At 35.4% G+C, this 26921-nt stretch overlaps 1 long non-coding RNA gene across 2 annotated transcripts; it reads right to left on the bottom strand.

Annotated features, from left to right (window-relative positions):
- Positions 1-1774: 1774 nt before the first annotated feature.
- LOC126779716 (uncharacterized) lies at positions 1775-25236 on the bottom strand. 2 transcript variants are annotated; one of them, XR_007670383.1, is made up of 5 exons: positions 25103-25236; positions 24592-24679; positions 20243-20356; positions 6915-7099; positions 1775-2861 (listed from the first exon to the last, which is right to left on the bottom strand). It is a non-coding gene; the product is annotated as an uncharacterized LOC126779716 (long non-coding RNA). The 2 variants fall into 2 exon arrangements; XR_007670384.1 differs by having other exon boundaries at positions 25131-25227.
- Positions 25237-26921: the final 1685 nt, after the last annotated feature.

Raw genomic sequence — 26921 nt, 5'->3', positions numbered from 1 at the left:
ACTAAGATAAATCATTTATAGAATAATAACATTTTTTTACAATATATTCTTTAGTTGCGCTTTAGCATGAACACGCTCAAAGATCTATCTGATATCTCATCCCTGATATCTCATCCGGTAACTTTTATATACTTTAAGCGCCATGTTTAAAATGCTTTTGCTAAATTACTAATTAATTATTTGCTGGGTTTAGCAAATTTTATTTTTTCTTCTGACAGAGAATAAAAACACGCTTTCATTCATATTCATAAATACAACAACTTCTTAGATATATAGACATTAGCAAGTTAAAATATTGATGGTTCGACGGACGCAGGGCAAAAGGCCCCGCAGAGTCGACGATCAAGGTAAAAACAGAAAACACAAAAAACAATGAAAAACTAAACAACATGTAAAACAAGCGGGCAAAATCGAGTGCGATCCCAATAGCGTCAAGGAAGAAAGTGTAGAGGGCGGTGAAATAGCATTTTAGGATTTTTTTCAGAATTTTTAGGATGAAAAGGAACATAATTTTACTATTATACTATTACTTTATACTACAAATGTACCTCTAACAAGTGTCAAAGATAACGCTAACGTCAAAAACAACAAATGTCAACGTCAACCCAGCCAACGCCGACGTTTTTCTTTCTTTCGACGCCGTCTCCATGTCTGTGTATATTGTAAATGTATCTACAATTACTAATATGTACTGATAACCTTTTCTAGTTCTACTGAAAGGGCCTAAATTATCAATATGAACTGTGTCCAAGGGCACAGTGGGCTTTGGTATAGGATGAAGATTCCCAGAGGGCTTTCCATATTCTCCTTCGCTATATGCACAAGAAAGACATGAATTTTTTAATGAAACGTGTCATCTTCGCAAACCATTAATCAGATTTAATTAGCGCCTCACAACGTTTCAGTCCTACATGACCAATTTGATCATGAAATTGCTACATAAGTTGCCATCTGGCTAACGAGGGAACTACCAACTTTTCACCTTTAAGAGTTTTTCTATATAACCTATTATTTTTTGTAATATGATTATTTTTGACTTTACTGCAAGCATTTCCATTGTTTAATTGATCTATATTTTTATGCGTTTGATCTTGTATTTGAACTGTTAAAAACCAATCGTCCTTAGAGATACTATTGATATTAAAAATAACATTTTGGCCTATAGAATTTGTAATATTTTGTGTCTCTCTAAGACTACTTATAAACAATAAGTTAGGATTACGCCTTAAAGCCTCTACGTGCTTCATTCTATCCCCAGGATGATGTTGATTTGAATATCATATTCTTGTATTGATAACCACCAATAAGTTATCCGAGGAATTAAGTCTTTCTTTCCTAAAGTATAACGAACAGCCGAACAATCAAAAACATTTTTTCATGTTAAGTTTATAATCTCGTAATATTCGCCGTAGAAAGCAAAATATCATGTATAAATGCAACTAATTCGTCACTACCTAGCAATTTTACTAATTTTGAATAACCCGCATAAAGACTACGCATAGTCTAAAATCACCGTTTCTTTTTCGTACTAATAATATTGGAGAGGCGTATTCTGAAATTTATTTCCTAACTATGTTGCTTTCCAACATTTCCTCTATTTTATCAGCTACTATCTTTCTTTAAAAATGAGCTTTTGGTTCTAAAGGCAGTCCGAATGTGAACTAGTAATTAACAATGTATTCGATAGTCTACTACAGGACGAAATAAAAGTCACTATTTAATTCGGACGTACACATATAATTCACAACACAATACAGTCAAAAGGAGTAGAGAGAACACTAACATACATATAAAGTCAATCACAGTAATCAAAACAGAAGGAATAATCGGAATCGCATTAACATAAATTTACATACAGAATACAATTATTTTTAGGGCGATCGAAATATATCACTAGTGAAGGGTAACGCAAGTAAAAGATCACTGCCCGCTGCGACGATCGTGGACGGCGCGTAGGCACAAGCCATTGGTACAGCTTCATAACGCCGTCCACTCGGGTTTCCGTCGTAATTTATATTAATTATTTTATATAAAAACTTTTTTATTTCATTTATTGTGTTTTGATAAGATAGTCTATATGGCTTTCTTTTAATAGATTTATCAGTAGTTGTTTTAATATGCATTTCCCCTAAATTAGTATAGCCTACTCATGCGGAAGAAGCAAATGAGCAAATGAGTCTCAATGAGTGAGCAAATAAATAAATGCAGTGCGAAGCAGCAATAGCCGGCCACTGGACAAGCAGCCTCTCCTCCACAAAACAGCAGAGCCTCAAACAACTCCAAATCAGTAACAATTCCTCGGTTGATTCCACCAAACAATATTATATTACTTTGTAATGTAATATATCAAGTATATATAAAATTAAAAATGCCACAAAAGATTGATTATACGAGATATCCAGCGACATTCCCTTCATAAAATCAGTGTCTCAATTATACCCTAAAAGGCTGCAGACTCATTTAGCTTTTCAATATAGCATCCCTTCAAATTTGAGGACTTCTATTATAGTGGACGGGTACTCGTCTTTCGTGATCCTCGTGTAGACGTCGTCTGCACCTCGTGGGCTGAAGCGTCAGCAGGCACCTTCTTAAAGACCCTGCTGCGGAGCGCCCTCTCGAAGGCGATCTCCCTTTCCTCCTCCTGTTTCTTCTTGAGCAGAGTCTTCGCCTTAGCGAGCCCGCTCGTCGTCTTCTTACCGCGGCGGTCGGCATTGGTTTTCACCATCGGTAACGTAGTCACTGTCGTCGGAGTCTGTGAGCATAAGCTTCACAGAGGCATCCGGCGCCGTCTCCATTCCCGTATCTGTGTTCATACGGTCAGCTATATACTTTTCTCAGGAGGTAGTCATCGGCAATTGGCTCTAAGGAAGAAATTAGCTCTTGGATTTTTTTCTTTTTTGTTATTATGTAATGATAGTTAAAATGGTTTTCTATGTTCTAACTATTATTAGCATAGTTGTGCTGTTTTATAAATTGTTATTTGTAAAAACAGTGAGTGAAGTATCAGTTAGGATCAAAGGTAATGAAAAAAAATACTATAACAAAATATTTGTTCCGAGTTGTATATATATATATATATATATATATATATATATATATATATATATTACCCTATACCCTAATTTCGATCTACCTACCAATTCTTATTACAAATTCCCATATAAAAGGAGTGGTATGATCTAAAGACATTACTCACTAAGCGTTCTTCTATAAAAGGTCGTATTACTAAATTTAAAAATTATATTGATACTATTTCAATAAAGGAGGATTTATCTCAAATTCAATTATCGGAATTATCAATTAAATTAGAAAAATTTCGTTTATTAGCTAATCAATACGAACAGTTGCAAGATTCAATTGATGTTTTAAATTCAAATGATTTGGCATTAGAAATAAATGAGCGAGATGCTATTGAGCAAGATTCTGCGACATGTATTACGATTGCTCATACTATTATTACTGATTCTAGCAGTCACAAAGACGAGCAAAATACCTCTTCCTCGTCTCGATGTCATCACGATCATTTTGAAACAGAATATAAATTACCGCAATTACAAATTAATAAGTTCGATGGTGCCTACTTTCGATGGCTGGAGTTTCGTGACACTTTCTTATCAGTTGTACACAATAAGGATCGCATTAAGCCTATTCATAAATTTCATTATTTGACATCATATTACGAAGGTGATTTCGCACGCATTATTTCAAATATTGAGGTTTCCGAGATTAACTATGATGATGCGTGGCGCTTGCTATGTGAGAGATATGACAATAAACGACAGCTAATAAATCATCATTTAAATGCTCTTTTTAAAATTGATCAGTTGAGTCGCGAGTCTGATCGATCCTTACGTTTTCTTGTGGATCACGTTACAAAGAACTTGCGCGCTTTGTGTAGTCTTGTTCAGCCTACTCAGCACTGGGATATATTAATAATACACATCCGTAACCGTAACAGCCTGTGAATGTCCCACTGCTGGGCTAAAGGCCTCCTCTCCTCTTTTTGAGGGGAAGGTTTGGAGCTTATTCCACATTTTTAGAAGACATGAAGGTTAGAAGGTTTAGATGACACATAGTGTCATCTAAACCTTCTAATAATAATATAATGACACATAGTGTCATCTAAACTAGACACGTATACTTTAACTAGATGGGCGGAAATGCGTATCTCTTTGGACAAGGTCGTGCTGATATACTAGAAACATTACATCGTAATAAAATAGATAGTCTAAAGGCGTCTGGTAGCTCTTCACGGCCTACATGCCCTAATTTTAATAGTGAACGAGCTCATACGAATTTTTTTACATCTTTGCAAAATAATGGTAACAATTTTAAGTCTTGCGTTATTTGCAACGGAGATCACAAAATATATGAATGTGGCATATTTAAACGAAAGAATTTTGATGAAAAGGTTTCTGATGTTCAAAGATTAAAACTATGCATGAATCGTTTAAGGGGAGGACATCAAACTTATAATTGTAAACTAGGTCCTTGTCGTACTTGTAAGAAAAAACACAATATATTGCTTCATCAAACGAAAGAACTCGATACCAATTCGTGTTCTTTAACTACTACGTCTACTAATACTATAGCAAACTTCTCAATGCAGCCAACAAATCAGGCTATACTATCTACTGCATTGACTAAAGTACGCAATCCAAAAACAAATAAATCGGTTCAAGTTCGTGCATTACTTGATTGTGGGAGTGTCATCATTTATCAGCAAACAATTAAAAGAATATTTAAGTCTCGAATCAAGCCAAATATATAAAATTAGCGTTATAGGTATTGGCAACAACTCGTCTAACCACATAACAGAGAGTTGCATTACTCAACTTAGGTCAATACACGAAAAATATTATGTAACGCTAGCTTGTTTAGTGCTTAAAGAGTTAACAGGTTCGATTCCTGCTGCTCCTATTAACTTAGATAATTTAAAACTACCGAAGAATTTAAAACTAGACGATCCCAATTTCAACATTCCATCGTCCATCGATGTACTCATTGGTGCAGACTTGTTTTGGGATGTTCTAGGTAAAGACGAGCAGTCATTGGGTCCAGGTCTTATTAAACTAAGAAGTTCTAAACTTGGCTGGCTAATTACAGGTGCTATTTCTACCAATTTACGTACAACTAAGAAAATTCAAAGTCATAATTATGTTATAATCAGTCAACAAAAATTATTAAATTATAAAGTATTGAAGAGGTTCCACATAAACCTATACTTACCAAAATCGAAAAGGTTTGTGAGCAACATTTTATAAAAAAATACTATTCGCTTGCCTAGTGGGAGATTTTCAGTCCAATTACCTTTAATCGACACACCTGATTGCCTAGGTGACTCTTACAAAATGGCACTACAAAGATTTCTTAATTTGGAAAGACGATTTAGGAGAAATTTACAATTAAAAACCGAATATTCAAATTTCATTCGGGAATATTCTGAGCTTGGACATTTAGAGAAGCTCGCTGAATCTATACCACCGGTACAATCTTATTTTTTGTGTCATCATGCAGTATTCAAAGAAACCAGTGAATCTACAAAAATAAGAGTTGTTTTTGACGGCTCTGCGCCTACCACATCAGGATATTCACTAAATGACCTCCAAATGGTAGGACCAAACATTCAAGATTCACTATTTGCTATTCTAATTAGAGCCAGACAATATAAGTTTTTACTTACGGCTGAGATTGAGAAAATGTATCGACAAATTAAAATACACGATGATCATCAAAATTTACAATTAATTTTATGGAGGGAAAGCGAAATGGAGCCAATTAAAATATTACGACAAGTTACTTAAGACAGTCACTTATGGTCTTGCAAGTTCTAGTTTATTAAGTACTCGTTGTCTGTGGCAATTACGACAGGAATGTACGGATAAATCTATAGAAACAATTATCAAACATGATTTTTATGAAGACGATCTTACAACTGGTGCTAATAGTGAAGATAAACTTCTATATATTCAAACCTGTGTCCGAACCGAACCGAAACAGCCTGTGAATGTCCCACTGCTGGGCTAAAGGCCTCCTCTCCTCATTTTGAGGAGAAGGTTTGGAGCTTATTCCACCACGCTGCTCCAATGCGGGTTGGTGGAATACACATGTGGCAGAATTTCAGTGAAATTAGACACATGCAGGTTTCCTCACGATGTTTTCCTTCACCTTAAATCACGAGATGAATTATAATCACAAATTAGGCACATGAAAATTCAGTGGTGCTTGCCCGGGTTTGAACCTACGATCATCGGTTAAGATTCACGCGTTCTTACCACTGGGCCATCTCGGCTTTTTTTACATGTTAACTTTGACCAAGTCACCTCTGTGTCAAACACGCTTAAAAGGGGTTGTTTTAATCTACGCAAATACAAATCTAATTGTATACCCATTATAAATTCGGATTTAATAAATAGGAACGATAAATTAAGTATAAGTTCCTCAATTAGTGCTTTAGGCAATATCTGGGATCCTAATAATGATACCTTGCTACCTTGGGTTTTTTTTGAAATACCACCTAAATCGGAGTTTGCTACTAAGCGAATAATTCTATCTTTTAGTTTTAAAATTTTGATACAATGGGTCTAATAAGCCCGTGTGTGGTTTTGCCAAAAATTATATTGCAATCTCTATCGCAAAGGAAACTAACTGGGATGTTCCAGTCCCAAAAGACATACAAAATTCTTGGAACGAGTTTACCAATGATTTATCATACCTTCTTCATAGTCTTCAGGTGCCACGAAGGGTTGTTTGTGATAATTACAATTACATTGAACTGCACTCATTTAGTGATGCTTCTCAACGTGCAATAGGAGCTTGCATCTACCTAAGATCAATTAATAAACAAGGCCTAATTCATGTACAACTGTTATGTTCTAAGTCTAAGGTACCTCCGCTTAATCCTACAACTATACCTCGTCTAGAACTATGCGCAGCACTCTTAGCAGCTAAGTTATCTAGAGCAGCTGTGACGTCTCTTAGATGTCCAGTCGCACGTCAGGTACATGGGTGTGATTCTGAGTTTTTGTTAAAAACAGAATCGGAATGGCCTGTATTCTCCCGTGGTACGTCGGACTCTGCTAGTCTGCCTGAAATCAAACTAAACTCAGCATTAGCCATAGCAGATGCAACTAAAGAACCTATTGTAATAGAATTTGAAAAATATTCGAAATTTGTAAAAATTCAAAGAGTTTTAGGATATGTTAAACATTTTATTTTTAATTTACGAAACAAAACAAATAAAAGGACAGGAAGCTTAAGCTTAGATGAGCTGAACGATTCATTTTATAATCTTTGTGCAATTTCTCAAAAACAATCTTTTCCTAAAGATTACAATATGTTAAATGTGGGTAAGGCTATAAGTAATAAATCAACGATTTTACCATTAACACCATTTTTCGATGATGATTTAAAATTGATAAGAGTCGTTGGTAGATTGGATAACACGGACTACAATTTTGATAAAAAACATCCTATCCTTCTTCATTTAAGTCATTGTCTCACGAAGCTTATATTTAATAGAGAACATCTTCGTTATATGCACGCAGGGCCGCAATTATTATTATCAGTAATTCGTGAGTCTATTTGGTCAATTAATGGTAGACGTCTAGCAAGAAATACAGTGCATAAATACGTTACATGTAGACGTCATCAAGGCTATACAGGATGACTGGTGAATTACTATCAATATTTAAGGACGTGATATTTGACGATCATATATGACAAAAAAAAATACATATAACATAAATATTGATAAACTTCTAAGTAAAGTTAACCAACAATTATGTAATTAATTACGCATCGTGTGGACACCCTAGCTGCGCTGTCGACACAAAACAGGTAGGTACATTTAGTTATCACGCGGTAGTATACCTACGTCCAAACGCCGTCACGTGTTAACAGGGTAGCAGGCTACCTTTAATAAACAAGCATGATCTAATCCCCCTTCTTACTTTAATTCTGGCTTCGGACAGGCAAAAATACCAAGATATTTCACTCGTTTAAGCAACAAATTTTGTTGACTAGGTAAATGATGTGACCTCGGGACAAAAATTAATATGAACTGTTTACATATCTTGGTATTTCCGGCGTATTTAAAAATGGAATCATACTTATTTACAACGATTGTCAATCATGAAACTACCTATTTACCTACATAACTACACTAACTTTATTCGTGGCTCGTAATCGTTGGCACTGAGTTCTTGAACATGTCGAAAATGATACGGGTATAGCCCTTCTTTGTGAAGTAGATTCCACACAGTCCACTGAGATACAGGTCACACTCACACACGACAGATTAGGTATACGCGTAAAATCGATCGCTAGGCGCGCGCGGGGGAAAACGGACATATGAACTTTACGGCGGCGCCCGCCCGACTACTTGGCCACGGGGCAAGTGTTGCAGGTGGCAAGCGGCACAGTACAAAACCGCGCCGCAAGCGCCGCCGGCTTGTGTCCACACTTCATTTATTTAAATTTATGTAAATTTGGTCAAAAATTAAGTACCTATTTTTTTTACATAATTCGAATGAGAATCATGTTCCGAGTATCCTCCTTAAATATTGATAGTAATTCACCAGTCACCCTGTATATCCAATAATGGGCAATTAACCCGTGCAAAGAGTTGCGCCAGACTTTCCGTTTAAGACTGTAGGTGTTGATTTTGCTAGTCCATTCTACATATTAAATAAGAGGGGTCGCGGGGCGAGGACACGTACACGAGTATACGCACACGCCTGCAATGCACTTTAAAGTGCATTTCTCTAATATCGTCTCCCTTAAGGGAGAGGAAGTGCAACCGCTGGTTAAACTTACTTTTCTATTTGGTTCTTTTCATAGTTAAGAGTGAATAGGGGAAGGGGAATGAACTTGGGAAAAAGTACCATACCGGGAGCCAAGCAGTCCGCAAGGAACAATACACCGATGGGGAACTTGTATGGAGAGCGCGGGGACGCCCGAACCCCCTCGGGAGTCACCATCGGGTCCTCTCCATCCGGTCGCCAACCGCCACGATGGAGCAACTCCGTGATTATGCGTGGCCGGCGGGGCAGCCTTTCACGTAGGGCTAGCACGCTAGTTGGGCCCCCTACAAACCACGGGCGGCTAGCGGAGCACCATTTCTTCAGATCCCGCTGACCTCCAGGACAAGTGACCTAATGCACCGATAACTTGCGAGCCCAAACGGCTGTCTAATATAGCACAAATACAATCCCCCTTTATGGGCTTCCGGAACTCTCACTCACCTGACAAAACACAGCAGCATCAATATGCTGCTGTTTCACGACGGTATTCTGTAAAAGCATGGTAATTACCCGGTTCGAGCCTGGCCCTTTTGAGCTACTGGTGTTGGTGTAGCTTGGCTCTACCACTAAGCCTCGGTGATCGGATTTCAACTGGCGATATATAAATCACATTTTAAGCTGACGATGAGAGTTTCTAGACTCGTGATAAAGCTGTATATATCTTCGTATTGTTAAACTTATTGATGAGGTCTTCTAAAGGGATTTCTGTTATTTCAATTTTGAATTAATTAAATATTTCGACACGTTTTCCACCAATCGAGTGTAATAAAATTGCAATTTTTCTCTTTTTACAGTCCTTATCAGTGGCCAATAAATATAGTTCGAAATATTGTAGCCACTTTTCCGCGTTAAATGCTATTTATTTCGTTGTTTATAAACAACTTTTGTAGGTAAAACGTTTGAAATTTATCCACCATTTTAAAACTTTTGACAAGAGCCCAAATTTAAAGTTCTATGAAATCAAATACCACGTTAATGTTCACGCCACAAGTAGAACCCGGTGCGACAGTCAAATCCCCTCTCTCTAAGGCGACAACCAATCTCCCTTATTAAAGTTCTTACTTTCCGACTCCCAACATCCCGAGGTCTCGAACGCTAGTGATTTCTTGCTGCTGCACTCTCAGCAGCCGCCCCAGCCGTCCGTGTTGTGTGAGCCAGGTGAGAGACCGCGAAGGTATTGACACAGGTAGCATCCCACCATCTGGTCTCTTGCCATCGGAGCGACTGAGACATGGTGGTTCCAGGACGCATGGGACATTCGCCGAAACCAAGGCCCTCCGGACAATGTCGTTTAGAGCGTGGTGTCGGGGAAATCTCCCCGAGCATCGTCCGGAACAATGCATGATGACTGTTGGCACCCACCATGGACCCGCAGATGCATTGGTGTAGTTGACAAACATCGCAGCCCAAGCGGAGAGCCACAGCCACATGCAGAGTCACTGTCGCGAAGAGTTCCAAAGTAGGGGGAAGGCAAAGCTTGCAACCAAGCTCCAGACTCCGCCCTCGACACCGCTCTCAGTCTGGTGAGAACCGCTTCCTCAGCCGCACTGACAAGTCGGATCTAGCTCAGACTTGTACCCCACATCGTTATAAGCACGCTGCCTTTCTGGAAATCTAGGAAGGGGTGCATTCGGGAAGAGCGTGTCCTACTCCGCTACTCCCTCAGCAGCAAAAGCTATGATAGTCCTGCCTCCATCGGACGATAAAATTTTAGAGACCAGACTAACAACCCCATGCGCCGATGCGAAAAAGGCAGGCAGACACACATCCTTCACTCGTCGCACATCTCGACCCCCAGACCGTACAGGCTAAGGAGCTTGGCTCCACTGGGTTTCATTCACCGACACATTCAAATTGCTTTCCACCGTACACTTTAAGGAGCTGTCAAAGGAAGATGAATCTTGAGGGAACAACCAGACAGGAGACGTCCTTAGAAGATAGGTAATTTTTGATACCGCAAAAGACATTCTCAATAGAACCAAGGCTACATGCGCAGAGATTCTAGTGAGACGGTTCTGAGCAAGTAAAAGAAGACGTCTCCCGACTTCAATATTCTCGAGAACCGCCTCCGGAAAAATAGGTGAACTCTATAAATAAAGATATGGCAAAATTATAACGTACAAATATCTATTAGACAAATTATAGGATAAATCATAAGCAAAAGAGTATATAACTTATCTATTTATTTAATCTTAGGAAGACAAACAGTTATGACATACACAAAAATATTTATCACATTAAAAAAATCATATATCAATCAAGTCTTCACAAATAATTTAGTCAAAAATACATAGCAGAATAAAAATTGACAATTGAAGAAACAAATAAAAAATGAAATTAAACATTGTTTCAAGTTTTACGGGGTTTACGATTTAATAAATAATTTTGTAAAAAAATAATAAATATACAAATTCTATTGAAGGTGACAATTTATTTCACATTTTATTTCCTTCAAAAAATAAATCAAGATCATAGAATTTATTTTATCGAACAAAAAATTATTGCGTGTTTGCATGCGAGGACATCAGATGAATATATTACTAAGTAAGAAAGGAATAGAAAGAGTTTATCTTTTTCCATACGACGTTCTTTCAACGTTACGATATTGAGATTTTGACGATTAGCGTGAGAATCATCATTTTTAAGGAAAAGATGTTTAAGAAATTTATTTTGTATTCTTTCGATTCTATCTATATTTTTTTATATGTAGAATTCCAAACTGTTGAGGCTTACTCGAGAAGGGATCGGTCATAGGCATTGTATAGCAAAATGAGATGAGATGGATTTGAAGTGAAAATGCTTACCCACTCTATGAATAAATCCTAGCATCCGATATGCCACTCCAACAATGTTATCAACATGGTTATTAAATAGCAGCTTATGATCGAGGTCCCAAGTCTCTCACCTCGGTTACCCTTTTTATAGATTTTTCATTAAGTTTGTAGTCGAATACTAAATTATTGTTTTTACTTTTATTTTCGTACGTAACCTGACAAACTCCAATCGACGCTTTGACTAAACAATAACAATAGCATTAATCCTAATACTTTCAACTGTTTTGAGAACCTGAGAAACCTGGACAAACCAATCCGGACCTGGAGTGAACCAATCTTTAATCGAAAATTACCCGGCGATTGTTAACAGAAGAGTGTCACTCTGCAAAAAGACAATGCAAGATCGTACTGTGCAAGGCGAACACTGGAAAAAAATAATGAATTAGGGTGGGAGGTACTGCCGCACCCACCATACTCACTCAATATTTAGATTCACACCCGCACCCTTAGATTTCCCTTTAATCCGTTTAACTTATTTAGTACTATTAAAAAACGATGGAAAACAAATTTGAAATTAAACAACCACCACAAAACCATAACCAACTAGACAAATATAAAGAAGGGTAACCTTTTCAAAGAGATTCCTTCATGGTTCTGTCTCATTTACTGCACACTTGCCAAGCTGAATACTCTCTTAACCATTCAACAAAAGAAACGATTACCTCGAGCAACACGTCTAAGACCTCGAGAATGTTCACACATTCTCCGTAGCATTCTGAGTCTCTGCCTATGATAAAAGAGGACCCAGTCTCCTCGACCGTGGTCGAAATGGATTTCCTGAAAAAGCAAGAAGGCCCTGGAATCCGCAACAAACAAGAAGCGGGAAGCCAAATCCACTTATCACGACTGCCTGCAGAGGTTATACGAGTTTGTTCTCTTCCTCTAAGACTGCTGCAATAGTCGCAAATGCAACCTGGTGCAGGAGCGCTCCCGGCACGCAACGACAAACGGCAGAAAGTGAATCTTATACCTCCTCATATGCGTCTCATTTAACGAACGGACTTATAACGACTTTGCACAGCATGACTGCGGAGTTGATCATTATTGCAACGGCACTGTCCCGAGTGTTATATATATAAGTTAATTGAGGCATTAACGCAGAAAGTAGATGAACTCAGCCGTAGACTGGAGACTATGAGTGTTGAATTACGCAGTCGTGGAAGGAATGCAAGAAGGAAAAAAGTACCTGAACATATTAGAAATGCTACCTGTAAATTTACTTTCAAGACTCGTCGCCGTTAGGACCTAAGTAGTAGTATTATTTGATTTTGTTACTTTGTTAAAATTGTTATAAAGTTATTTTCTGATTGTTTCAAATAAATAAGCATGGCTAATGTAGATGGTATTTGCAATGTAAACACCCCTCTTCCTACATTGTTATCTAAAATGTTGATTTTTGAATTACATTTGGTTAGAAGTTTCTTAAATTTGTGTGATTAACATTGAAGTGAGAAAGTACCGGATTGCCATCAATGTTAGGTTCGTCAATTGGTCCGGTCAAATAATAGAACCTTCTGAAATCTAGTTTTAATTTACATTATTTTTGTTTCAGCATGGCGAAAAGACGACAGTATTACACTTGGAATGACACCAGCATGAAATAAACATCACAATCTTTAAATAAAAAATAAGTTGGACTAAATAAGGCAAGCAGAGTATACGGAGTCCCAAAAGCGATCCTAAAGCGAAGAAATGATGACAGGAATTGAAAAGCTAAAAATGAGAAGCAAATAATTGGTTCAACGGGTTACTTGTCTCCCAAACTTGAAGAAAAGTTAGTCCGCCATATTTTTTAAGCCTTAAATAGCTAATATTTATATGTATGTCGCTCTACGCCTACTTTTTACCCATCCAAGATGGGTTGGTAAATTACTATCCTTAACACAGGTCATACAAATAGCCCATGAAGGATAGTGAGTTCCAGTCACCGAATAAATCAAAGCTAAACCAAAATTTTAATGTTATGCCTTAGTACATAAGCTTATCAGTTTGTAATCCATATGTCAACTTATGTTTGTGTGTTTAAATATATAATTATTATTAAATTTTAGACCTGGAACGATGTTTATATTAAAACAATGTATAAATGTGTAAATTGATATTTATACAAAACCCCAAACGATATTAGAAGTTTGACTTTTAAAATATCTGAAAAGAATGAATTAAAGCATATATATAGTTTTTCTTTTGTTTGTTAAGATTTGTGAAAATAAGTCTGAAGAATAAATAAAGACAGACTTGAAATAATATAACATTTGCTTTTATTTTTTTAGGGATCTTGGTAGCTGCAAGATAGTACTTCCACATCTGCCAGGACATTGTTTGAACGCTTCTAAGAAAATAATCGCGTCTAGACACAATTGCTATCGGCTACTTCCACGTGGTGGAATAATCCAAGCATCGTATTTAGAAATGTATTCGCCTACTTGTTAATGTAACCTCCCGTACGTTGCAAAATAAACCTGATGACTTTTATTGATCACTTATTTTTACTCCTATGTGGTGTGATATGAAATTTACATCTGTTTAAAATAATAAAGGTCCTATGATAAAATGTAAGAAGGGAATAAATTAGTAAATAAATCAGAATTTACATTTTTTTAATTATCATTGATATCACACGAGCCTATAAATTGCAAGTAAAAAGGTATAATTATTTTTTGTCTATATTATGTATTAATTAGATACAAATTATCTCAATAAATAATAGGAATTTTTGTCTGCAACGAAATGGGCAATCTGCGTACCAGAGCCCGAGTTGAATGAGGATTTGAACGCATACTATCGAACATTATAGCCTTAAGGAAATATCCGTGATTATCGCGCATTTCCAAAACTTGCAGCGACTGATAGAATGGAAAGGCAGTTAATTTGCTCGGCGGTTCCAACTTTTCCGAATTATACACAACCCATGCATGCAATACGATCGAATAACGTCTGTAAGTATCAATTGACGACAGTTTACAAGGCGTTCGCACAAATCACTATGCTTTGTAACGTCAAGTGGAGGAAAACACTGAGAGCCCCTGTCCGGTTATAATAGACTAGAATAGCAGTTCGTCACTAGATGGCGCGATAATTTCAAGCTTTTCTTAATCACGCTGCCACATTCTTGCTTCCTTGCATATACGAAATGGAACTTTTGTAATAAATGAGTATTTGTGTTTTATTATAATTAGTTTGCAGTCGTGTTCAGTATAGTTAAATAGTGCAGTGTTGACATACACTATCTTTGAATTAAAGCATTATTCGTGAACGTCACGGCATTATCGCATGTTACAATTATTGTGTGATAATACAGTAAGACTTAAAAATTGTCCTGTTGACCAAAACACAGTGTGCTTTAAAAATATTCAATTGAAAATTTTAAAAGAATCGTTAAGGAACGCTTGTTTTCTAAAGAAACGATCGCCTCCATGTTGTCAAATTAAAAAAATATATATATGTCGGCGCAAACTATAAAAAATGCACGATTGGACGGCAGATGGCGCGGCAGTGGGCACTAACGAAACGTCGGGGCCAGCGCGGACCGACAGCGGGGGGCGCTTAGTCGACACTCGATACGCGTCGGGTGCACACGCATTCCTCCGACAGAACGTTCGCCTCTAGCTCGTAACCTAACAAATTATTTGTGATTTATTGTGAATCGAATTAAAGTGTGGATAATTATTGTGTTCGTATCACTTCACAAGCCTCTACCCTCATTAGTCAAAAGTATTTAAGTGTAACGCTTCTATATTGATTAAAGATTTTTGACTTTCAAGCTAAGCAGACTTTTGAGAGACTAAAAGAAGAAGCTGGTGAGGCGGCCAAAAATAAAAAGTTCAAAGCTTGTAACGGTATTTTTTTTTATATATTTGTAATATAGTATTTTAACATTGATATTATTGATTTGTAATGTAAAATTCAATACATATTTTAGTAAAATATATTTTTATTGCCTACATAAATATTAACCAAGGTTTAGTATGCAAGGAAAATAAGGTACAATGACCTCTTTTGTTATTAATAAAACAATAAAAAACAATTAATAAAGAGAAAAAGGTTAAGTAAGTTATCAGTCAGTAGAATCTGAAGGTGAGCTTATGTAGTCAAAGAATTAAACTAAGACATTATATTGGTCTTTAAACAGCTTTTGACAGTTACAGTAATTGGGAATACGGTATATAAAAGGCCCGTATTACAGACCATTATCCAGGATTGCAGAATATTGATGGTGCAATCAATTGCACTCATGCTAGAATAGTCGATACGCCAGAAGCACAGCAACATGAAGCATACAGAAATAGGAGATTTTATGTTTCTATCTATGTACAAGAGAGTAGAATAATTTTGTAAAGTTATTGCCCTGTAAAATTATATGTAGTAGGATTAATTTTTATATTAATTAATTTACAAATACATAATTTCAGGCAGCGGTTCGACCATCTGGAAAGTTCATGGATGTGGTGGCACGGTGGGCTGGCAGCACCCATGATAGCCGCATATTTCAAATGAGTCTCCTAAATATAAAATATACTCAATACTATAACGGAAAGCTTATTTTTGTGGGAGATGGAGGCTAGCCATGCCTTGCCTTCTTGTTAATCCTACAACTAGAGTTTCAGATAAAATGTATAACAAGATACTTGTTAGAACTAGCAATATTGTGGAGAGAACATTTGGGCAATGGAAGCAGTGTGTATAGAGAGAGTTGGTTCCTCCTGACTGGCCTAGGCCAGTCTGGGTACGGGCCTCGGGGTTGCCAGTGTTGGTCGTCGTCCTATCGTCAGTCCTCCAAATCGTCGTCCTCGATGCCCAAATGGTCGGCGACAGCAGGAGCTCAAAAGGTAGAGGACGCCCATCAAGTGGTCGAGCATGCAGTGGTGCAATGTCGTGGAGGTGCACGCACTATTGTCCGCTCTTCCGAACATTGTGCGCGCGAGTTGCTTCTCCACGGTGCTCCTCTACGGTGGGCGTCCTGGTGTCTCGATGTATGACGTCGTTTCTGTCGTACCTCGGGGCTCCTACTATCATTCGCAGGCATCCATTCTGCTGGATCTGCAACCTCCGCTTCTGGTGCGCTGAGCATAGTGCATACCAGGCAGAATGCAAACGTCAGACGCGAGCGGACATAAGCTCCGTAGATCCTCAGTTTTGTCTTCTGTGCTACGCGGGATGCGAAGAGGGTGTACAACTTTGACCGTGCCGCCGCGGCATGATTCACCGCCTTGTTGACGGTGGATATCATGCGCAGTCTACGGTCAATGTGACACCCCAGGTAGCAAACGGAGTGTATAACTTTGCAACACATTTTAGTTTAAGAATTGCTTAATAGATGGCGTTGATCAGTTTATTCGATTTTCTGAAACGCACTTTCAAGTTTTAAACAAATAATATAAGGTTCATAGTACAGTTTATTTAAGTGTCTTTGTTTTGAGAAGTGGTAATTTAATCATGAACCTATCGAGTCGGATAAAGGATCAAGAAGAAGGAATTTGGATAGTACGACGGTGGCACTGAATGTGATTGTGAGTTGCGTTGTGCGTTAAAGGAAAATCTGTAAGTATTTTAAAACTAATTATAAAGTAGTGAATATAGGTACAAGAAAAAATCCCAGTGAGTTGGGACTTGGAAAAATTTAATAACATTGGGTCTTAAATTTTTTTATAAAAATTGGACTTATAGAAATTTATAAATATTGGACTTAAAAAATTTGCAAACTTTGAACTTAATACATTTAAAGAAAATTTAACTAAAAATATATTTATATTATAACAACGAAACTAGCGCCATTTCAAACTCAACCATAGTTCTTAGTTAATCGTCTCGTCACTAGATGGTGCTGAACGGTAACCGGCCAAAGATGAATCGCGCTGGCAAGATTCGCTTCGAATAATCACCTGGTATGCTTAAATATGCGTATCGAATCTTAGGGATCTTGGTAGCTGCAAGATAGTGCTTCCACAACTTCCGGGACTTTATTTGAACGCTTCTAATAATAATAATAATATCCTGGGACATTTTTCACACACGGCCATCTGATCCCAAATTAAGCTTGTACACAGCTTGTGCTATGGAAACCAGACAACTGATATACTACATATACTACTTTTCTTTTGTAAATACATACTTATATAGATAATAACACCCTAAGAACACCTGCTTCTAAGAAAGTAATCACGTCTAGATACGATTGCTATCAGCTACTAACACCTGGTGGGATAGTCCAAGCATCTTAGAGTTATATTCGCCTGTTTGTTTATGTTACCTCCCGTACGTTGAAATATAAACCATATTGTGCGAGCATTTAGTGTTGTTTTTCCCATCGAGTATCTTCAACCAGATACAGACCATTACAATATATCAATATCAAATCTTTTAAAACAGAATTTTTTTTTTTTTTTGTATAAATATGGATGCTATATGATTATTCAAAACGAAAAACGCAGTGTTTTTCGCCAAATGAGTCACCACGAAGTACTGCGAAAGTCCTACAAACAAGGCGCTTCTGTGTGTCTAGTGAGGTTTCTGCGCAATTGTTCACTTTGAAGTGCTGAAACCAGGACAAACCAATCCGGACCTGGAGTGAACTAATCTTTAATCAAAAAGTATCCGGCGATTGTCAACAGAAGGGTATTATTCTGCAACACGACAATGCAAGATCGTACTGTGCAAGGCGAACACTGGAAAAAATTAATGAATTAGGGTGGGAGGTACTGCCTCACGCACCATACTCACTCAATATTGTACCCTCGGATTTCCCTTTATTCCGATCCCTACAAGATTGTTATCGGTCCGAAATTGAAAATTTTCACACAAGATAGGGAAATATTGACAACGAGGATCACTATTTCATTGTTTAAAAAAAAAGACATTAAAAATTTTATTGGTTTGAATTTAATGTAAAAAAGCGACATTACTTTGCAGTCATATGGGATACAATGAACAGTTAGTTTTAGAATTGATTTACAAACATGCTACTACAAAAAACAAAAATTTATATCGTACCTATGCAGACTATAAAAACGCATTTGATAGTATTCCCCATTCCTGGTATCCAAAAATAAAAAAACTTATTTCGTACTATTACAAAACGATGGAAAACAAATTTGCAATTAAACAACCACCACAAAACCATAACCAACTATACAAATATAAAGAAGGGTAACTTTTTCAAAGAGATTCCTTCATGGTTCGCTGCCTGGTGTAGGAGCGCTCCCCGCACAGACAAACAACAGAAAATGAATCTTATACCTCCTCATATGCGTCTCATTTAACGAACGGACTTATGACGACTTTGCACAGCATGACTGCGGAGTTGATCATTATTGCAACGGCACTTTCCCGAGTGTTATATATGTAAGTAGATGAACTCAGCCGTAGACAGCCTAGACTGGAGACTATGCGTTATTGATTTACGCAGTCGTGGAAGGAATGCAAGAAGGAAAGTACCTGAACATATTAGAAAAGCTACCTCTACTTTTAAGACTCGACATCTTATGACATCTATAATACACTATTATCCATTTTTTTTTTTTTTTATAGAATAGGAAGGTGGACGAGCATATGGGCCACCTGATGGTAAGTGGTCACCAAACGCCCTTAGACATTGGCATTCTAAGAAATGTCAACCATCGCTTATAGCCAATGCGCCACCAACCTTGGGAACTAAGATTTTATGTCCCTTGTGCCTGTAATTACACTGGCTCACTCACCCTTCAAACCGGAACACAACAATATCAAGTATTGCTGTTTTGCGGTAGAATATCTGATGAGTGGGTGGTACCTACCCAGACGAGCTTGCACAAAGCCCTACCACCAGTAAAATATACTATTTAATATAACAATAATAGCTCTGTATTTATTTTGTAGATATTATAAGTGTAAGTATGTATTTGATTACTAATTACCGCCTTCACCGATTTCTGCTTAGCCTAAAAGTTGACTGGCAGAGAATGCCTTCAAGCATCGAGTCCGCGTTTTGTTCCAACTACATATTGTGGTGGTCAAAAAAGTTTTCAATAAACAAATAATAAGGAACCCAAAAAAACGTTCTCGTTCACGCAACCGCCCAAGCAACCATCCGCATTTCTTTTATCATCATCGGTTTGGCGATACATCCAGCCCTATATCTACCAGAAGACTCTTAATTTTCAAAACGAGAATAAACATTGAGTTCGGTGTTTCACATTCATGTTCAAGGCTAGAGACCATGAATAATATTTATTTATTATTCTACCGCAAAACAGCAGTACTTGGTATGGTTATGTTCCGGTTTTAAGAATGAATGAGCCAGTGTAATTACATGCACAAGGGACATAACATCTTAGTTCCCAAGGTTGGTGGCGCATTGGTGGTGTAAGTTAACATTTCTTACAATACCAATGTATATGCTCATTGGTGACCACTTACCATCAGGTGGCCCATATGATCGCCCGCCTTCCTATTCCATAAAAAAAAAAATGCACGTTAGGATTTTTGATTAGTTTGTATAATGTGCTTGCTAACGCGCTCAAGAGTCTCTATCCGAAAATCGCCTCTAATGCACGTGTATTCTTGAATTTAGATCGTTATTAAATATAGTTCATACAAATCGGAGTACTTTTTTTATTTTACACTTACAATAACGAATAATAGGCAAAGTTTCTTTCATCCGGTGTTGCACAAGCCAAAGACGTTTTCACTGCTAACTCCGTCGCGGCTAAGCGGACTACACGCTCGTGTTACATTTGTCTTCTGAAAACGAAAAATAAAATCTAAATAAAAATAAGAAATTATGAATAAAAAAAAGGAATTCTGAATAAAAAAAAGAAATTCTGAATTAAAAAAATGAAATTCTGAATAAAAAAAATGAAATTCTGAATAAAAAAATGAAATTCTGAATTAAAAAAATGAAATTCTGAATAAAAAAAAATTAATTCTGAATAAAAAAAAGAAATTCTAAAAAAGAAAAAAAAGGAATTCTTAAAAATGTTATTTATTTTATAACCAAATTACTAAACAATACTGTCCAATCTACGAAAAAAAAAGAACGATTGAAAGGAGAGGTTTTTTTCATTAAGTCAAGTCAGTGTAAATAATATAGCATTTGAATTGGAGAAGTTGCAGTTATCAGTGTTAAGAGCAAATTAGGTCTGAAGCGAGTATACGAATTAAAAATAAACGGCTCATAAAAAAAAAATATCGTTATGTCAACACACAGAAAAAAACGAGTTATAAAGTGAAAAATAGTAGTGTTTTTACAAAAAAAAAATACTTTTCCCAAACCGCCACTGTGTGTAAAATTTTATCATATATATATATATTTTTAATATCATCATAGAATATTTTCATTTTTTAATAAGACCCTCCTCCAAGGCCACTTTCCGAAGGTTAAAAAAACTGCGTTAAAAAAATCATTATGTACTAATTTTAAAATAAAATACATATTAGCTAATTTAATGAATATATATGTGGCTTTGTTATATAATAAATCCACATATATATTGAAATTATATATTGTGAAATTAGACACATGCAGGTTTGTTCACGACGTGTTCCTTCACCGTCAAGCACGAGATGAATTACAAACGCAAATCAAGCACATGAAAATTTAGTGGTGCTTACCTGGGTTTGAACCCACGATCATCGGTTAAGATTCACGCGTTCTAACCACTAGGCCATCTCGGCTATTTATACTACATGTGTATATTAAAAATATATTAATTAAAGTATTTTTTAAGTTGAGTTGAAACAGTATTATTAGCAGGTTAATAATATTATTACTAAGCATTACCCAAATAATTGTTTTTTTAATTATATACAAGTTATTGGTAAAGGTATAAGACGACAATGAAGGGAATGATTCCTATCGATAGACCTATCAAATTGTCAAAGATTTACATTATATTTTTTAACTATTTGTTTTTTTTTTTATACCATGTATGTATACTTTTGCAATGTCACATAAAATACTCAAATTATGTTGACATTTTGATATGATAAATAATTAATTTTTAGTTAAAAAAATGTTGACATCATTTTAAATGAAAAACAAATCCCCTTATCCCAAATTCGTTTTGATATTCATTTTTTTTTTTTTTATAGAATAGGAAGGCGGACGAGCATATGGGCCACCTGATGGTAAGTGATCACCAACGCTCTTAGACATTGGCATTGTAAGAAATGTCAACCATCGCTTACATATCCAATGCGCCACCAACCTTGGGAACTAAGATTTTATGTCCCTTGTGCCTGTAATTACACTGGCTCACTCACCCTTCAAACCGGAACACAACAATATCAAGTATTGCTGTTTTGCGGTAGAATATCTGATGAGTGGGTGGTACCTACCCAGACGAGCTTGCACAAAGCCCTACCACCAGAAAATTATTAATGCTATTTTCACTTCTACTTATACTATGTATATATATAACATCATGGGATCTCCCAAACTATGCGCTTGATTGACATGAAATTTGTCACATTTACTCCTTCCCCTACATAGACACTCACTAAGAATTGTATTCAACCTCCATCCAGAACGGATTTCTCACTTATTATCGCTCTCCATATGGAGAGCCCATACGAATCATCGGAAACCTTAGTTAGCCGTTGCCATAGTAACCGATTCTATGATTTTTGTATATACAAAAGATTCAAATAATTTATAGAATGAATATTAAGAATTATAATAATATCTTGGTCTATAATTTATTGGCAAAATGTATATTGTGACTTATAATTAAATGTAATGTAATGTAATGTCTTGTAATATTAAAGTTAAAATACTTGCATGTCATAAATATAGTTATTAAACATGCATATTATGTTTAAAACAAATAAATTGAATTTAGTATATCAGTAATATATCCGATAAGCTATTGATCATTCAATAGGAGTTTATTGATTGAAAAGTATCGGGTAAGTTTGGCTGAAGATATCAAAAGAGGAATGGAGAGACAGATTAGAAATGTTGAACTGTCAGTTGATACCATTTTAAAATCAAGATCTTATTCTCCTTGAAGATGCTGTATCAATCTGGATCTGAACAGAGCAAAACACCATTATTAACAAACTACCTCTTAATTTTAATTATTCTGAGAAACCCATTAGTAAAATCTTTAAGCAAAGTGACATGGCACACATACTCAGAGAAGCAAAAATTTTAATATGGGACGAGTGTACTATGGCCCACAAGGTGTACACTCTTAACTGGGTATTTCAGGGCATCCAGAGGATCTCTGCAAAATAATTCGAGTTAAAACTGTTATAAAGTTATTTTCCAATTGTTTTAAATAAGAAAGCATGGCTAATGAAGATGTCATTTTCAATGTAAACACCCCTCTTCCTATATGTATGCAAAAACATAACAGATTTTCCCAGAAATTGTGACGTACATACTGTTAACACCAGGAACAAGTATTAGCTTCCAACCACTATTACCAGATTACGTAAGGTTAGAAGTCTTTTATGGGACAATGAATACACTTTTACAACAGAATCCCAGAAAACTTTCAAAAATATTCAATTGTGAAATTTAAAAGAATTATTAAAGAATGCTTGCGTGCTAAAGGATATTTCACAACCAATGACTTTTTAAATGACACATCGCCACGAGGTTATTTCAAATTAAAAAGGTAAAGGATGAGATATAAAAAAAAAACCTGCTAACTTTCTTCCGTTGGTTCTTCTCAGGTCTGAGGTGTTTATTTTCGAACCGGTGGTAGATTTATGACAATTAATACTAATAACAAATATACGTATCAACCAACCCATTCATTGATTGATTGTGAATAGTAAAATAATATTTTTATATAATATATATGTATCAAACGCGAAAACCCGCGGCGAATATCCGATATATAAAAGCAACAATCACTATATTATAATTTTGAAATTTAAGATCATTTTGAAATAAATATTTTGTTTATATATTATGCTTAGGTTCAAGAATAAAATATTATAGTGTGCACAGTTAAACGTACAGGTAAGCGTGCGTGTACCATCTAGTATTATTATATAATTTATTTAGACAATAAACTAAACTGAATGATAAATACAATGATTGATGAGTTTTTATGGACTTGTAATAATGATCAAATTAGTTAATGACTATTGCTAATGTCATTCTTTTTATAAATGTATTATCTATAATTAGTGGAACCTTTTATTGAATTAAATTTTATATTTAAATAAAAATATTGTTCATGGTTGTATACAAGACTATGTTTGCCTGTTAGTGATTAAGATATAGTTCTATTTTCAAATACTAGAGGTTGTGTTTAGTTTCCAGTTACAATGTTATTTTTTATTTATTTTATTATAATTAATGATACTTTAAACTGTTACTATAAATGTTACCAAATAATAATAGCATAAACAAAGAAAAATAACTATTATTATTTTAAAGTGATAGTTCTGCGTACCACCAGGTAGCAGCTAAATGGGCCAGTACACCTGGGGAAGTAGCACTTAAAGCAACTGCAAAATGGAAGCCAAGCTAATGTATACTGGTGGTAGAGCTTTGTGCAAGCTCGTCTGGGTAGGTACCACCCACTCATCAGATATTCTACCGCAAAACAGCAGTACTTGTTATTGTTGTGTTTCGGTTTGAAGGATGAGTGAGCCACTGTAATTACAGTCACACGGGACATAAAATCTTAGTTCCCAAGGTTGGTGGCGATTTGGCTATGTAAGCAATGGTTGACATTTCTTACAATGCCAATGTCTAAGGGCGTTTGGTGACCACTTACCATCAGGTGGCCCATATGCTCGTCCGCCTTCCTATTCTATAAAAAATAATAAATAAAATTTGAATAAAAAATTTAAAAATTTAAATAAAATTTAATTAAATATAAATTTGTTCGGTATGTGAGTCCTGAAGGCCCAGGTGGAATACCTTTTTAAGCTTCCAGGTGGAATACCTTTTTAAACTTGATAACATAAAAACCTTCAAGCGTCTACTCATTCCTTAAAGACCTACAACGCACCTGCAAGTCCTCCGGTGTTACTGGTACCCACCCATGAGCGGTGGTTGTCACTTTCTAGCCGTTGACCATTCTGTCAGTTTACCAGTTTCTTACATGAAAAAATAATAATGATAATGTGTTATGTGTAGAATTCTCCAGAATATTGAAATAGGTCAGGAAGACAGACATCATTGAGTAATTGTATAAAAATGAAATATTTAGATCATAAAGACAAATAATGGTAAAGAAAAAATTTTGAAAAGAGAATTACGTACATGAAGTGTGCGATTTTAGTTTACATGTACTATCATTTTGAGAGCAGAGACTAATAAATGAATCATTGTTTGAAATAGTTACAACAAAAAATATTTAACAGACTTTTTTCCGTTTTTGGCGTGTAATTTAACAAGCTTATCGATGCGTAAGACATACATTTCTTCTTGTTATCACTAAAACGAACAAAAATCATTACAGTTGCTTTGAGGACGGTTATATTAGATGTATTATAAGTATAAGAAATTTTAATACATACTTCGGGAGATAATTTTATATTCACTTACAGGTGAATGAAATAGACAATCCATGATCTTCAACATGGACCAATGTCGTCGATCATGTTACGGCACAGAACACGTATTCCTTTAGGTAGTTATAACTTAACATGACATTAAATCTAAATGCTGAAAAGTATATAATCAACGCGTTAGATTTCATTGGTTCGACAATTGAGGAGAGTTTCACAATATTTATAAATTTAAATCTTAAGCCTATTGATATCTGATATTTAAATTTAATAGCCATTGACTTTACAATTCCGTAAAATTATTACAGATCTAATACCTAAGAATTCGATTCTTGCGCGCCGGCGGTCAACGGTCGGTTTTTGCTGGACTTGCTAACAGTGCTGCCAACCTCTGATGAATTAATCGATTGAAATTACTTCGAATGAAATAAATCGTTCAGTCGTTTTTGGTATATTCTGAGAAAAAATATACGTTATAATATGTATCATCTACTAACAAACGTATTTTTTTAATTGCGAAAATTATAATTATTGATACCAAAAAGTACTGGCCATATACGAATAAAAAAATAAAAATTTTAGAATATAAATGATGTAAACCATAAAGTATTTCGTAAAAAATTATATCAATTTTTAAATCGTTATATTGTTGACGGTAAAACTATCGATATCAACGCTTCGAACTTATGATTTGTACCGAGTTTTCCTCAGAGACTCATAATTTATCTTTATGGAGAAGCTTTCCATAAAGATAAATTTTGAGTCTTTTACTAATTATGATATTAATAAATAAATTACTTTTATTTTTATGTAAATGTTTTTGTGGCATTGAATCGTTTGCTGATTTTATTCTGAACTGGTGGTAGCTTTAAATTTTGTATATTTTTTATATAAAATCAATTTTGAATATTTTTGTAGTATTTTGCACGTCATAAGACAAAAATGACATATGCCATCGAGGTAACGCTACACATATGAAAACTATTAATTTTCTATTAAAGCAGTACCGTTTACATTCACAAGCAACAAATAAATAAAATTTCAAAACACATTGTTAATTACATTACATGAAATCAGGCTCACATCAGAAATATTTATTAACTTATAGTTTTTTTTTTTCATAAAATAAATACTATCAACATAGAAGAAAATAAAAATGCTTATAATCATATACTTATCTTAGTTAATCTTAACTGCTTGGACTATTTATTAATTATATTTCGTATATTAATTGGTAATTTCTCTTATTAGTTTACTTAGTACAATATGTGTATTATGCTGACTTTGCTTTCCCTAGTTTTCATAATTTGTAAATTATAGTTGATATAGAGTTAATTTGTTGTGTAGTTAAGTAGTATTTTATTATTATAAATTGTATTTTAATCCATTTTCAGTAGAATCAATGAATAACATGGCAGTACTGAGCATTGACTAATTGTCAATCTGAATAATGTTATTACCGGTATCGTGGTGAGTTATTACGAATAATAGATATATAGTAACATTTAATTAATGCTAACACTGATAAAAATCAACCTTAGATCACTCATACTGCTCATGTTACTTTTAAGTATCATTCGTATTTCGTTCATTAGCCAATTACGGTCTTAGTGAATACGACTTTTTATTTACCTATCGCCAATTCAAAACATCTGGCAACACTGGTATGTACCAAAAGTTGTGACTTGTGTGTAAATTCAGGCATTCGTGGCTGTTCGCAGTTTTAATTTTGGTGGCCATTTATTGATTCTTGTGGTGGTTGTTACCTATATAAGAAAATCGATAGAGGTAAAGAATCTTTGCTTAACTTTTGAAATATTTAATAATG

The sequence above is a fragment of the Nymphalis io genome, chromosome 29 (assembly GCF_905147045.1).
Source record: "Nymphalis io chromosome 29, ilAglIoxx1.1, whole genome shotgun sequence".
NCBI lineage: Eukaryota > Metazoa > Arthropoda > Insecta > Lepidoptera > Nymphalidae > Nymphalis > Nymphalis io.
Note: the sequence above shows the minus strand (reverse complement) of the source record. Positions and strands in the feature narration are given on the sequence as shown.